The sequence below is a fragment of the Oncorhynchus clarkii genome, chromosome 30 (assembly GCF_045791955.1).
Source record: "Oncorhynchus clarkii lewisi isolate Uvic-CL-2024 chromosome 30, UVic_Ocla_1.0, whole genome shotgun sequence".
Classification (NCBI taxonomy): Eukaryota; Metazoa; Chordata; class Actinopteri; order Salmoniformes; family Salmonidae; genus Oncorhynchus; species Oncorhynchus clarkii.
Genome location: NC_092176.1, coordinates 41,440,462 through 41,453,993, shown reverse-complemented (window position 1 = coordinate 41,453,993; position 13,532 = coordinate 41,440,462). Strand labels below are relative to the sequence as shown.

General features: G+C 47.5%; 1 long non-coding RNA gene across 1 annotated transcript; it reads right to left on the bottom strand.

Moving 5' to 3' along the window:
• Positions 1-529: 529 nt before the first annotated feature.
• Positions 530-11,539, bottom strand: LOC139389447 (uncharacterized). Its single transcript, XR_011629409.1, has 3 exons — positions 11,488-11,539; positions 8,874-8,972; positions 530-704 (listed from the first exon to the last, which is right to left on the bottom strand). It is a non-coding gene; the product is annotated as an uncharacterized lncRNA (long non-coding RNA).
• Between the last annotated feature and the right edge of the window lie 1,993 nt (positions 11,540-13,532).

Below are 13,532 nucleotides of genomic sequence, written 5' to 3'. Positions count from 1 at the left end.
GAGCGGTTCAAGGACTGAAACTCCACAAGCCAAGATATCACTGTTACTACTGCTGATGATGGCTATGGTATGATCCGTGTCAGTTTTGGATCTCGTAGTTGGTTTAATGCGGTTGTGGGTTATGGGTTCGGGTTGAGCCTCAGAGATTTTCTAGTGGCTTACTTTGTCTGCAGAGTTAGGTCTCATGAGGGAAACTCGGTCATACTGTCGCCGCAGTAAAGCCCACAGCGCATCCAGACGACCCTGAATACAGGAAGAAGAAAAAAGGACTGTGTTTGAACATTTATTCATGGCATATCGCTGTATTTATCAATACAACATGTGTCACGATCAGAGACAACGGAAAACAAAGATACTGTCACTAACAGTTCGCTATCACAATGTCATTCATAGAATCGGTGGAAGTGAAGATATTAGTGAAACCAAACTTCCGGAAGCCATCTCCAACTGACTCGGCCTGATCAGGCTCTGACCAAAACAAGAGAGTTAAGGGAATAGGGTGCCATTTTCAGACGTAATCTTGAACGTACCTTTATAGGGGTGTACCATTTGGACTCCTGCCGCTGTTGGTATGTAGGGGTGGGTTTGGGGGGCCGTCTGGCCATCGTGGGCTCTTCCACCTCCTCAGGAACAGACACTACAGCATTCTTAGCCTTCTCCAGCCTCGCCCCTTCCTCTGTAGAGCCCTTCTCTCCCCAACGCACCTGGAGGAGTCACATCAGACAGGGACCAGGGGTTATTTCAGGTTCCCATTCAGTCAATTCAGGAGGTGAAAATAAACATATTATATTTTTTCATAAAATAATCAGAAGAATAAACTGAAGAATAACCAGAATAACCCGAAAAATAACCAGAAGAATAAACTGAAGAATAACCCGAAAAATAACCAGAAGAATAACCAGAAGAATAAACTGAAGAATAACCCGAAAAATAACCAGAAGAATAAAACAGATTTGGTGTTGTTTTTATTGTTTTGCTTCACAGAATTTCCTCGCAGGGTGTTTTGTGAGCTCGTAGCTTCCTACCTGAATAAACAGGTGTGGTGTTGTTTTTATTGTTCTCCCACAGTGCCTCTTTTTCTGCTTCACCCTAAGCTTCCTGTTTTAATTAAATACATCACAGCTGTTGCCGGGTAAATCCACCGGCACGGCAGAAGAGAGGTGAGTGTTTAATTAGCGACACGCTCTTCAAGCTGTAGGTTAAGCCTCTACAATACAGAACAGATTTTCATGATCACCATCCACCTGGGAAACACCCACCTCCCTACAGATATACAGGACATACTGTCTATCTATCCTGATGAATAAAACACACCTGCACGGAGGGACACAGAAACACCCACACACACACACTGCATCCTGTAAACCTAAGGTGACATGGGATATCCCTCACGAAAGATACACCCTACCCTGATGAAGGAAAGATTCCCTGTACATTCCATCGCTGCAGGTTGTGCGTCAACATGTCAGAGTCAACACGCTGCCTTTACAGGAAGAGAAAAAATGACACCTCTCCCCCACCTCTACCCCGATCCACAGAACCTCTACCCCGATCCACAGAACCTCTACCCCAATCCACAGAACCTCTACCCTGATCCACAGAACCTCTACCCCGATCCACAGAACCTCTAACCCGATCCACAGAACCTCTACCCTCATCCACAGAACCTCTACCCCGATCCACAGAACCTCTACCCCGATCCACAGAACCTCTACCCTGATCCACAGAACCTCTACCCCGATCCACAGAACCTCTACCCCGATCCACAGAACCTCTACCCCGATCCACAGAACCTCTACCCTGATCCATAGAACCTCTACCCCGATCCACAGAACCTCTAACCCGATCCACAGAACCTCTACCCTCATCCACAGAACCTCTACCCCGATCCACAGAACCTCTACCCCGATCCACAGAACCTCTACCCCGATCCACAGAACCTCTACCCTGATCCACCGAACCTCTACCCTGATCCACAGAACCTCTTCCCTGATCCACAGAAACTCTTCCCTGATCCACAAAACCTCTATCCCGATCCACAAAACCTCTACCCCGATCCACAAAACCCCTACCCCAATCTACACAGCCTCTTCCCCAATCCACAGAACCTCTTCCCTGATCTCCAGAGAGAGCCTCAGAAGTGGAGATGGGCTAGGAGTATCAACCTGGTGTTTATGAAGAGAGGGGTTTGGTGGATAGGAGACATATGAACAGATGAAGAGAGGGGTTGGTGGATAGGAGGCGTATGAGCAGATGAAGAGAGGGGTTGGTGGATAGGAGACGTATGAGCAGATGAAGAGAGGGGTTGGTGGATAGGAGACATATGAACAGATGAAGAGAGGGGTTGGTGGATAGGAGACGTATGAGTAGATGAAGAGAGGGGTTGGTGGATAGGAGACGTATGAACAGATGAAGAGAGGGGTTGGTGGATAGGAGACGTATGAGCAGATGAAGAGAGGGGTTGGTGGATAGGAGACGTATGAGCAGATGAAGAGAGGGGTTGGTGGATAGGAGACGTATGAACAGATGAAGAGAGGGGTTGGTGGATAGGAGACATATGAACAGATGAAGAGAGGGGTTGGTGGATAGGAGACGTATGAGTAGATGAAGAGAGGGATTGGTGGATAGGAGACGTATGAGCAGATGAAGAGAGGGGTTGGTGGATAGGAGACATATGAACAGATGAAGAGAGGGGTTGGTGGATAGGAGACATATCAACAGATGAAGAGAGGGGTTGGTGGATAGGAGACATATGAACAGATGAAGAGAGGGGTTGGTGGATAGGAGACATATGAACAGATGAAGAGAGGGGTTGGTGGATAGGAGACGTATGAGCAGATGAAGAGAGGGGTTGGTGGATAGGAGACATATGAACAGATGAAGAGAGGGGTTGGTGGATAGGAGACGTATGAGTAGATGAAGAGAGGGGTTTGGTGGATAGGAGACGTATGAACAGATGAAGAGAGGGGTTGGTGGATAGGAGACGTATGAGCAGATGAAGAGAGGGGTTTGGTGGATAGGAGACGTATGAGTAGATGAAGAGAGGGGTTTGGTGGATAGGAGACGTATGAGCAGATGAAGAGAGGGGTTGGTGGATAGGAGACGTATGAGCAGATGAAGAGAGGGGTTTGGTGGATAGGAGACGTATGAGTAGATGAAGAGAGGGGTTTGGTGGATAGGAGACGTATGAACAGATGAAATGCTCTGAGAAAAGCTCCAACACTCTTGGGAAAAAGTTGAAGGTATGATCTTATGAAAACAAGCGATTGTGGATGGTTAAGGAAGGGGGGGCGGTATGAAGAAGAAGAGAGAGAAGAGGAGATGGGGGACAGGACAGTGGCTGAGAAAAGCCTAAACACTCGTGGGTAAAGTTGAAGGGATGTTTGCTTCCCCACAAAGGCCCTCGGAAATCCTTAGGGTTGGATAGGGTAGGGGATAGGGGATAGGGGGTAGGGGATAGGGGGTAGGGTTGAGTAGGGGATAGGGTGTAGGGTTGGGTAGGGGATAGTGGGTAGGGTTGGATAGGGGATAGGGTGTAGGGTTGGGTAGGGGATAGGGTTGGATAGGGATAGGGTGTAGGGTTGGGTAGGGGATAGTGGGTAGGGTTGGATAGGGGATAGGGTGTAGGGTTGGGTAGGGGGTAGGGTTGGGTAGGGGATAGGGTGTAGGGTTGGGTAGGGTAGGGGGTAGGGTTGGGTAGGGGGTAGGGGATAGGGTGTAGGGTTGGGTAGGGGATAGGGGGTAGGGTTGGGTAGGGGATAGGTGGTAGGGTTGGGTAGGGTGTAGGGTTGGGTAGGGGATAGGGTGTAGGGTTGGGTAGGGGGTAGGGTTGGGTAGGGGGTAGGGTGTAGGGTTGGGTAGGGGGTAGCGTTGGGTAGGGGATAGGGTGTAGGGTTGGGTAGGGTTGGGTAGGGGGTAGGGGGTAGGGTTGGGTAGGGGGTAGGGTTGGGTAGGGGATAGGGTGTAGCGTTGGGGATAGGGGCTAGGGTTGGGTAGGGGGTAGGGTTGGGTAGGGTTGGGTAGGGGGTAGGGTGGATAGGGGATAGGGTGTAGGGTTGGGTAGGGGATAGGGTGTAGGGTTGGGTAGGGGATAGGGGGTAGGGTTGGGTAGGGGGTAGGGTTGTGTTGGGGATAGGGGATAGGGGGTAGGGGATAGGGGATAGGGGGTAGGGTTGGGTAGGGGATAGGGGGTAGGGTTGGGTAGGGTGTAGGGTTGGGTAGGGGATAGGGTGTAGGGTTGGGTAGGGGGTAGGGTTGGGTAGGGGATAGGGTGTAGGGTTGGGTAGGGGGTAGGGTTGGGTAGGGGATAGGGTGTAGGGTTGGGTAGGGGGTAGGGTTGGGTAGGGGATAGGGTGTAGGGTTGGGTAGGGGGTTGGGGGTAGGGTTGGGTAGGGGGTAGGGTTGGATAGGGGATAGGGTGTAGGGTTGGGTAGGGGATAGGGTGTAGGGTTGGGTAGGGGATAGGGGGTAGGGTTGGGTAGGGGGTAGGGTTGGGTAAGGGGTAGGGTTGGGTAGGGGGTAGGGTTGGGTAGGGTTGGGTAGGGGATAGGGTGTAGGGTTGGGTAGGGGATAGGGTGTAGGGTTGGGTAGGGGATAGGGGGTAGGGTTGGGTAGGGGATAGGGGATAGGGGGTAGGGTTGGGTAGGGGATAGGGGGTAGGGTTGGGTAGGGGATAGGGGATAGGGTGTAGGGGGTAGGGGGTGGTGAAGCAAGGGATTTAAACATGTTACCTTGAAAGTTTCAACTACGTCTATTCCCATTGGAGAAAAGCAAGCAGGCGAGGTATGTAGAGGATGAATGAGGGATGCAGGGAGGGAGGGATGCAGGGAGGGAGGGATGGAGGCAGGGAGGGAAGGAAGGAAGGAGGCAGGGAGAGAGGGACACAGTGGGCTGAACAAAGGCCAGTGTTGGAAGGGAGGAGCGAGGTGGAGAGGTACATCAAGCCGACAGCAGCGCTCAACACTTTATCCTGGATCCATCCATCCTGTGACTTAAGACAACCAGGCTGAGAGGAGAGAGAGGAGGAGGGATGGCAGCACCTGTCATGTCAGACTCATACCACACACACACACACACACACACACACACACACACACACACACACACACACACACACACACACACACACACACACACACACACACACACACACACACACACACACACACACACACACACACACACACACACACACGGTCCCAGAACACTTGCTTTAAGCCCTTGATGTCACTGGCCGGCCCGGGCAGAGCTACAGTACAGCGAGGAGTTTGAGTTTTGTTGTCATCTGGAACGTTTAACAAAAGACGTCCGGGCTGTTCTGTTCTGGGCGCGTTGCCTAGGTGACATTTCAGCACCAGATGACTACAGACCCACTGTGTCCGTGGTGATTCACACTCTGGGAACTAGTTCTGAGTGATGGGCATTACCGTAAACATGAACCAGCCAAGGCATAGATACAACTACACTACTGTTTAGTAATGTTGTTGAGGGAATTCAACTGACTGACTTTACATTACACTACTGGTTAGTAATGTTGTTGAGGGTAGTCAACTGACTGACTTTACATTACACTACTGGTTAGTAATGTTGTTGAGGGTAGTCAACTGACTGACTTTACATTACACTACTGGTTAGTAATGTTGTTGAGGGTAGTCAACTGACTGACTTTACATTACACTACTGGTTAGTAATGTTGTTGAGGGTAGTCAACTGACTGACTTTACATTACACTACTGTTTAGTAATGTTGTTGAGGGAATTCAACTGACTGACTTTACATTACATTACTGTTCAGTAATGTTGTTGAGGGAAGTCAACTGCAGCAAAAAAAGAGTGATGCACATTTGATAGAGCAGAGATGGCCGAATTAAAAGACACCCTGGACCCAAACTGTTACAGACCTATATCCATCCTGCCCTGCCTATCTAAGGTCTTCGAAAGCCAAGTCAACAAACAGGTCACTGACCATCTCGAATCCCACCGTACCTTCTCCGCTGTGCAATCTGGTTTCCGAGCCGGTCACGGGTGCACCTCAGCCACGATCAAGGTACTAAACGATATCATAACCACCATCGATAAAAGACAGTACTGTGCAGCCGTCTTCATCAACCTTGCCAAGGCTTTCGACTCTGTCAATCACCATATTCTTATCGGCAGACTCAGTAGCCTCGGTTTTTCTGATGGCTGCCTTGCCTGGTTCACCAACTACTTTGCAGACAGAATTCAGTGTGTCAAATCGGAGGGCATGCTGTCCGGTCCTCTGGCAGTCTCTATGGGGGTGCCACAGGGTTCAATTCTCGGGCCGACTCTTTTCTCTGTATATATCAATGATGTTGCTCTTGCTGCGGGCGAATCCCTGATCCACCTCTACGCAGACGACACCATTCTATATACTTCCGGCCCGTCCTTGGACACTGTGCTATCTAACCTCCAAACGAGCTTCAATGCCATACAACACTCCTTCCTTGGCCTCCAACTGCTCTTAAACGCTAGTAAAACCAAATGCATGCTTTTCAACCGTTCGCTGCCTGCACCCGCACGCCTGACTAGCATCACCACCCTGGATGGTTCCGACCTTGAATATGAGGACATCTATAAGTACCTAGGTGTCTGGCTAGACTGTAAACTCTCCTTCCAGACTCATATCAAACATCTCCAATCGAAAATCAAATCTAGAGTCGGCTTTCTATTCCGCAACAAAGCCTCCTTCACTCACGCCGCCAAACTTACCCTAGTAAAACTGACTATCCTACCGATCCTCGACTTCGGCGATGTCATCTACAAAATTGCTTCCAACACTCTACTCAGCAAACTGGATACAGTTTATCACAGTGCCATCCGTTTTGTCACTAAAGCACCTTATACCACCCACCACTGCGACATGTATGCTCTAGTCGGCTAGCCCTCGCTACATATTCGTCGCCAGACCCACTGGCTCCAGGTCATCTACAAGTCCATGCTAGGTAAAGCTCCGCCTTATCTCAGTTCACTGGTCACGATGGCAACACCCACCTGTAACACGCGCTCCAGCAGGTGTATCTCACTGATCATCCCTAAAGCCAACACCTCATTTGGCCGCCTTTCGTTCCAGTTCTCTGCTGCCTGTGACTGGAACAAATTGCAAAAATCGCTGAAGTTGGAGACTTTTATCTCCCTCACCAACTTCAAACATCTGCTATCTGAGCAGTTAACCGATCGCTGCAGCTGTACATAGTCTATCGGTAAATAGCCCACCCATTTTTACCTACCTCATCCCCATACTGTTTTTATTTATTTTATTTTCTGCTCTTTTGCACACCAATATCTCTACCTGTACATGACCATCTGATCATTTATCACTCCAGTGTTAATCTGCTAAATTGTAATTATTCGCCTACCTCCTCATGCCTTTTGCACACAATGTATATAGACTCTCCTTTTTTCTACTGTATTATTGACTTGTTAATTGTTTACTCCATGTGTAACTCTGTGTTGCTGTATGTGTCGAACTGCTTTCCTTTATCTTGGCCAGGTCGCAGTTGTAAATTAGAACTTGTTCTCAACTAGCCTACCTGGTTAAATAAAGGTGTTCTCAACTAGCCTACCTGGTTAAATAAAGGTGTTCTCAACTAGCCTACCTGGTTAAATAAAGGTGTTCTCAACTGGCCTACCTGGTTAAATAAAGGTGTTCTCAACTAGCCTACCTGGTTAAATAAAGGTGTTCTCAACTAGCCTACCTGGTTAAATAAAGGTGTTCTCAACTGGCCTACCTGGTTAAATAAAGGTGTTCTCAACTAGCCTACCTGGTTAAATAAAGGTGTTCTCAACTGGCCTACCTGGTTAAATAAAGGTGTTCTCAACTGGCCTACCTGGTTAAATAAAGGTGTTCTCAACTGGCCTACCCGGTTAAATAAAGGTGTTCTCAACTGGCCTACCTGGTTAAATAAAGGTGTTCTCAACTGGCCTACCCGGTTAAATAAAGGTGTTCTCAACTAGTCTACCTGGTTAAATAAAGGTGTTCTCAACTAGCCTACCTGGTTAAATAAAGGTGTTCTCAACTAGCCTACCTGGTTAAATAAAGGTGTTCTCAACTAGCCTACCTGGTTAAATAAAGGTGTTCTCAACTAGCCTACCTGGTTAAATAAAGGTGTTCTCAACTAGCCTACCTGGTTAAATAAAGGTGTTCTCAACTAGCCTACCTGGTTAAATAAAGGTGTTCTCAACTGGCCTACCTGGTTAAATAAAGGTGTTCTCAACTAGCCTACCTGGTTAAATAAAGGTGTTCTCAACTAGCCTACCTGGTTAAATAAAGGTGTTCTCAACTAGCCTACCTGGTTAAATAAAGGTGTTCTCAACTGGCCTACCTGGTTAAATAAAGGTGTTCTCAACTAGCCTACCTGGTTAAATAAAGGTGTTCTCAACTAGCCACCTGGTTAAATAAAGGTGTTCTCAACTAGCCTACCTGGTTAAATAAAGGTGTTCTCAACTAGCCTACCTGGTTAAATAAAGGTGAAATAAAATAAATAAAATAAACTATATAATCTCCATCGATTTCATCGTTCCTCTGAATCTCCATTAAAAATACACTTGTATCCAGCAGCAGGCTCTCCGTGTCAGAGAAACCAACCCGCGATGTTCAAAGATAAAACAACCAGACATAATATACAGACTACAACGTGTGTAGTGAATGTTACGAGTCTCTCACTGTCCTCCGAACTCTGTCACTCGCAAGATGGATGCTAGTAAAAGGCACACCCACCCACCCACCCACCCACCCACCCACACACACACACACACACACACACACACACACACACACACACACACACACACACAGCTAACCAGCTAGTTATTCCACATTGGCTACATGACCAGCATAGTGTTTAGAGTGTAAACCTCCATGCGTTTGATCCCTCCTGCCCCTCTCCCGCCGTAGTACGAGGCGTCGACAGTCGCCCACTTCTTCTTGGGCAGGTGGTCGTCCTCCTCCGGCTCCTATGGGGATAACAAACACGTCACGAATGTCGGTGCACAAAGTCACACACATACACACACACACACACACACACACACACACACACACATATACACACATATACACACACACACACACACATATACAAAAACACACAGATTTACACATATGAAAGCATGTGAACAGAATGACGCTGAAAACTTGTACTTAGAGGTCAATGTTGTAAATCTGGGTGCTGTAATGCTGGGTGCTGTAATGCTGGGTGTTGTAATGCTGGGTGTTGTAATGCTGGGTGCTGTAATGCTGGGTGTTGTAATGCTGGGTGTTGTAATGCTGGGTGCTGTAATGCTGGGTGCTGTAATGCTGGGTGCTGTAATGCTGGGTGCTGTAATGCTGGGTGTTGTAATGCTGGGTGTTGTAATGCTGGGTGCTGTAATGCTGGGTGCTGTAATGCTGGGTGCTGTAATGCTGGGTGTTGTAATGCTGGGTGCTGTAATGCTGGGTGATGTAATGCTGGGTGATGTAATGCTGGGTGTTGTAATGCTGGGTGTTGTAATGCTGGGTGCTGTAATGCTGGGTGATGTAATGCTGGGTGCTGTAATGCTGGGTGCTGTAATGCTGGGTGATGTAATGCTGGGTGCTGTAATGCTGGGTGCCGTAATGCTGGGTGCCGTAATGCTGGGTGCCGTAATGCTGGGTGCCGTAATGCTGGGTGCCGTAATGCTGGGTGTTGTAATGCTGGGTGTTGTAATGCTGGGTGCTGTAATGCTGGGTGATGTAATGCTGGGTGCTGTAATGCTGGGTGTTGTAATGCTGGGTGTTGTAATGCTGGGTGCTGTAATGCTGGGTGATGTAATGCTTGATTAAGAGACATATTACATGTGAGCCTCCCAGTGGATATGATGTCAGCTAGTGTTGAAATGAGAGACTGATTTACTGCTGACCTCTCTGTGGACGATGAAAACCTGGCTGATCTTTGGCTTGCGTCATTTATAGTTGGTAAGGACATCAGCTCCTTCAAGATCAGCAAGTAGAGTTTTTGATTCAATAGTATCTGTTGGTACTGAGTTGTTCTGCTGACTTGTTCTACTGAGTTGTTCTACTGAGTTGTTCCACTGACTTGTTCTACTGAGTTGTTCTACTGAGTTGTTCTGCTGACTTGTTCTACTGAGTTGTTCTACTGAGTTGTTCCACTGACTTGTTCTACTGAGTTGTTCCACTGAGTTGTTCCACTGACTTGTTCTACTGAGTTGTTCCACTGAGTTGTTCCACTGACTTGTTCTACTGAGTTGTTCCACTGAGTTGTTCCACTGACTTGTTCTACTGAGTTGTTCTGCTGACTTGTTCTACTGAGTTGTTCTACTGAGTTGTTCCGCTGACTTGTTCTACTGAGTTGTTCTACTGAGTTGTTCCACTGAGTTGTTCTACTGAGTTGTTCCACTGAGTTGTTCCACTGACTTGTTCTACTGAGTTGTTCCACTGAGTTGTTCCACTGACTTGTTCTATTGAGTTGTTCCACTGAGTTGTTCCACTGACTTGTTCTATTGAGTTGTTCTACTAAGTTGTTCCACTGAGTTGTTCCACTGAGTTGTTCCACTGAGTTGTTCTACTGAGTTGTTCTACTGAGTTGTTCCACTGACTTGTTCTATTGAGTTGTTCTACTAAGTTGTTCCACTGAGTTGTTCCACTGAGTTGTTCCACTGAGTTGTTCTACTGAGTTGTTCTACTGAGTTGTTCCACTGAGTTGTTCCACTGAGTTGTTCCACTGAGTTGTTCTACTGAGTTGTTCTGCTGAGTTGTTCTACTGAGTTGTTCTACTGAGTTGTTCTACTGAGTTGTTCTACTGAGTTTTTCCAGGAAGTAAATAGAGGAATGCTTCACACCACTCTCTCACTTGAGTATCTTACCTGGTTATTTTCAGATGATCTCATTTAGCTATTTTCTAACTTTGGCAAGTATTGGTGCGTGTTTTTTTGTGTTTGTTTTTTGTAATATCCCAGTTAGCTCATCTCCCTGTAGGTTTTACAGACGTTCCTCGCCCCGTGGCTGCAACCCTTCTAATTTAGTGTACCACACAAACCATGTGTTTCCTGGTCCAGGGTTGGAGTTGACAAGTCCACGGTGCTCTCCTACAGAGCAGTAAGGGGAACTGTCCCTCCTTCCCTTTAGGAACAGGCCTTTGTTGTTGTACTAGCTTTTCACATAATGAACTGATTTTTTCCATAATATTATATTTTTAAAAATCTATAATTTTATTATATTACGTTTGAGATGTTTGCCTGTAAAGTAAAAACCTTACAAGCAAATGCATTACTACAGGGTCACATGGATGAAAGACTGACATGAAAGATTTACACTGAGACATTGTTATTCTCCCAGTGTCTCCGTCTGAGGACCTGTTGAGTGATCTGACAGCCCAGGAGAGAACTCAAATAAATGTGGCTGTATCCTACCGCATTGTGATGTGTGTGTGTGTGTGTGTGTGTGTGTGTGTGTGTGTGTGTGTGTGTGTGTGTGTGTGTGTGTTGTACTCACAGGTGGCGGAGGCCTTGAGGGAGCAGGAGGAGGAGGAGGAGGTTTAATGACCTGAAACACAAACAGTAAGCTGTCAGGGCAGGACACACACACACAGATAGATACACAGACACACACAGATAGATACACACAGACACATACACACACAGAGATACACACACACAGATAGATACACACAGACAGATAGATACACACACACACACACACACACACACACACACAGATACACACATACAGATACACACACACACACACAGATACACACATACAGATACACACACACACAGATAGACACACACACACAGATAGATGCACACAAGCACACCCACACCCACACACACACACACACAGACACACACACACAGATAGACACACAGACAGACACACACACATAAACACACACACACACATACATAGACACACACACACACACACACACACACACACACACACACACACATACACACACACACACACGTCAGGTGATGACAGATATAGACAGGGCTGAACCAGGTGACGCATAGCAGGTGACAGTGTCTCTGTCAGCAATATGCTTGTGCTGTGCTACGTGTGTGTGTGTGTCTATGTGTGTGTGTGTGTGTGTGTCTATGCGTGTGTGTGTCTATATGTGTGTGTCTATGTGTGTGTCTATGTGTGTGTGTGTGTGTGTATCTCATTCATGCACGTGCACGCGTGTGTTTGCCTGTCTTTTCTTTCAGTATCTGTCGCACAACATTTCTCTGTGTTTCATAGTTTACTTTAGTCAACAGCCAGCCTATCGCTCTGCCAACTACTGTAACAAGGTCCTTCCTGAGAGCCAACACAGGGCCCCTAGTACAAGATAATCACTCTGCGGACTACTGTAACGTCTGCTTACGGCTCACACTCTCAAACACCTAGATCCCCTGAACGCAGCTCGCTCCCAAGATCCCAATCACCTGAATTCTGATCACCTGTTCAGACACTTGAAACCAGCTCTCTGTCTCCCCTCGTGTTCATTACAACTACTGACAACAAGGTACTTCCTGAGAGCCAACACAGGGCCCCTAGTACAAAATAATCACTCTGCGGACTACTGTAACGTCTGCTTACGGCTCACACTCTCAAACACCTAGATCCCCTGAACGCAGCTCGCTCCCAAGATCCCAATCACCTGAATTCTGATCACCTGTTCAGACACTTGAAACCAGCTCTCTGTCTCCCCTCGTGTTCATTACAACTACTGACAACAAGGTACTTCCTGAGAGCCAACACAGGGCCCCTAGTACAAAATAATCACTCTGCGGACTACTGTAACGTCTGCTTACGGCTCACACTCTCAAACACCTAGATCCCCTGAACGCAGCTCGCTCCCAAGATCCCAATCACCTGAATTCTGATCACCTGTTCAGACACTTGAAACCAGCTCTCTGTCTCCCCTCGTGTTCATTACAACTACTGACAACAAGGTACTTCCTGAGAGCCAACACAGGGCCCCTAGTACAAAATAATCACTCTGCGGACTACTGTAAAGTCTGCTTACGGCTCACACTCTCAAACACCTAGATCCCCTGAACGCAGCTCGCTCCCAAGATCCCAATCACCTGAATTCTGATCACCTGTTCAGACACTTGAAACCAGCTCTCTGTCTCCCCTCGTGTTCATTACAACTACTGACAACAAGGTACTTCCTGAGAGCCAACACAGGGCCCCTAGTACAAAATAATCACTCTGCGGACTACTGTAACGTCTGCTTACGGCTCACACTCTCAAACACCTAGATCCCCTGAACGCAGCTCGCTCCCAAGATCCCAATCACCTGAATTCTGATCACCTGTTCAGACACTTGAAACCAGCTCTCTGTCTCCCCTCGTGTTCATTACAACTACTGACAACAAGGTACTTCCTGAGAGCCAACACAGGGCCCCTAGTACACAATAATTCAATAAAGAGACAAATCAACTAGTTGACAGGGAGTCTTTGGGGTGAGCGCAGCTTCCTGTTTATCCCGGATGCATCCCAAATGGCACCCTATTCCCTACATAGTGCACTACTTTAGACCAGGA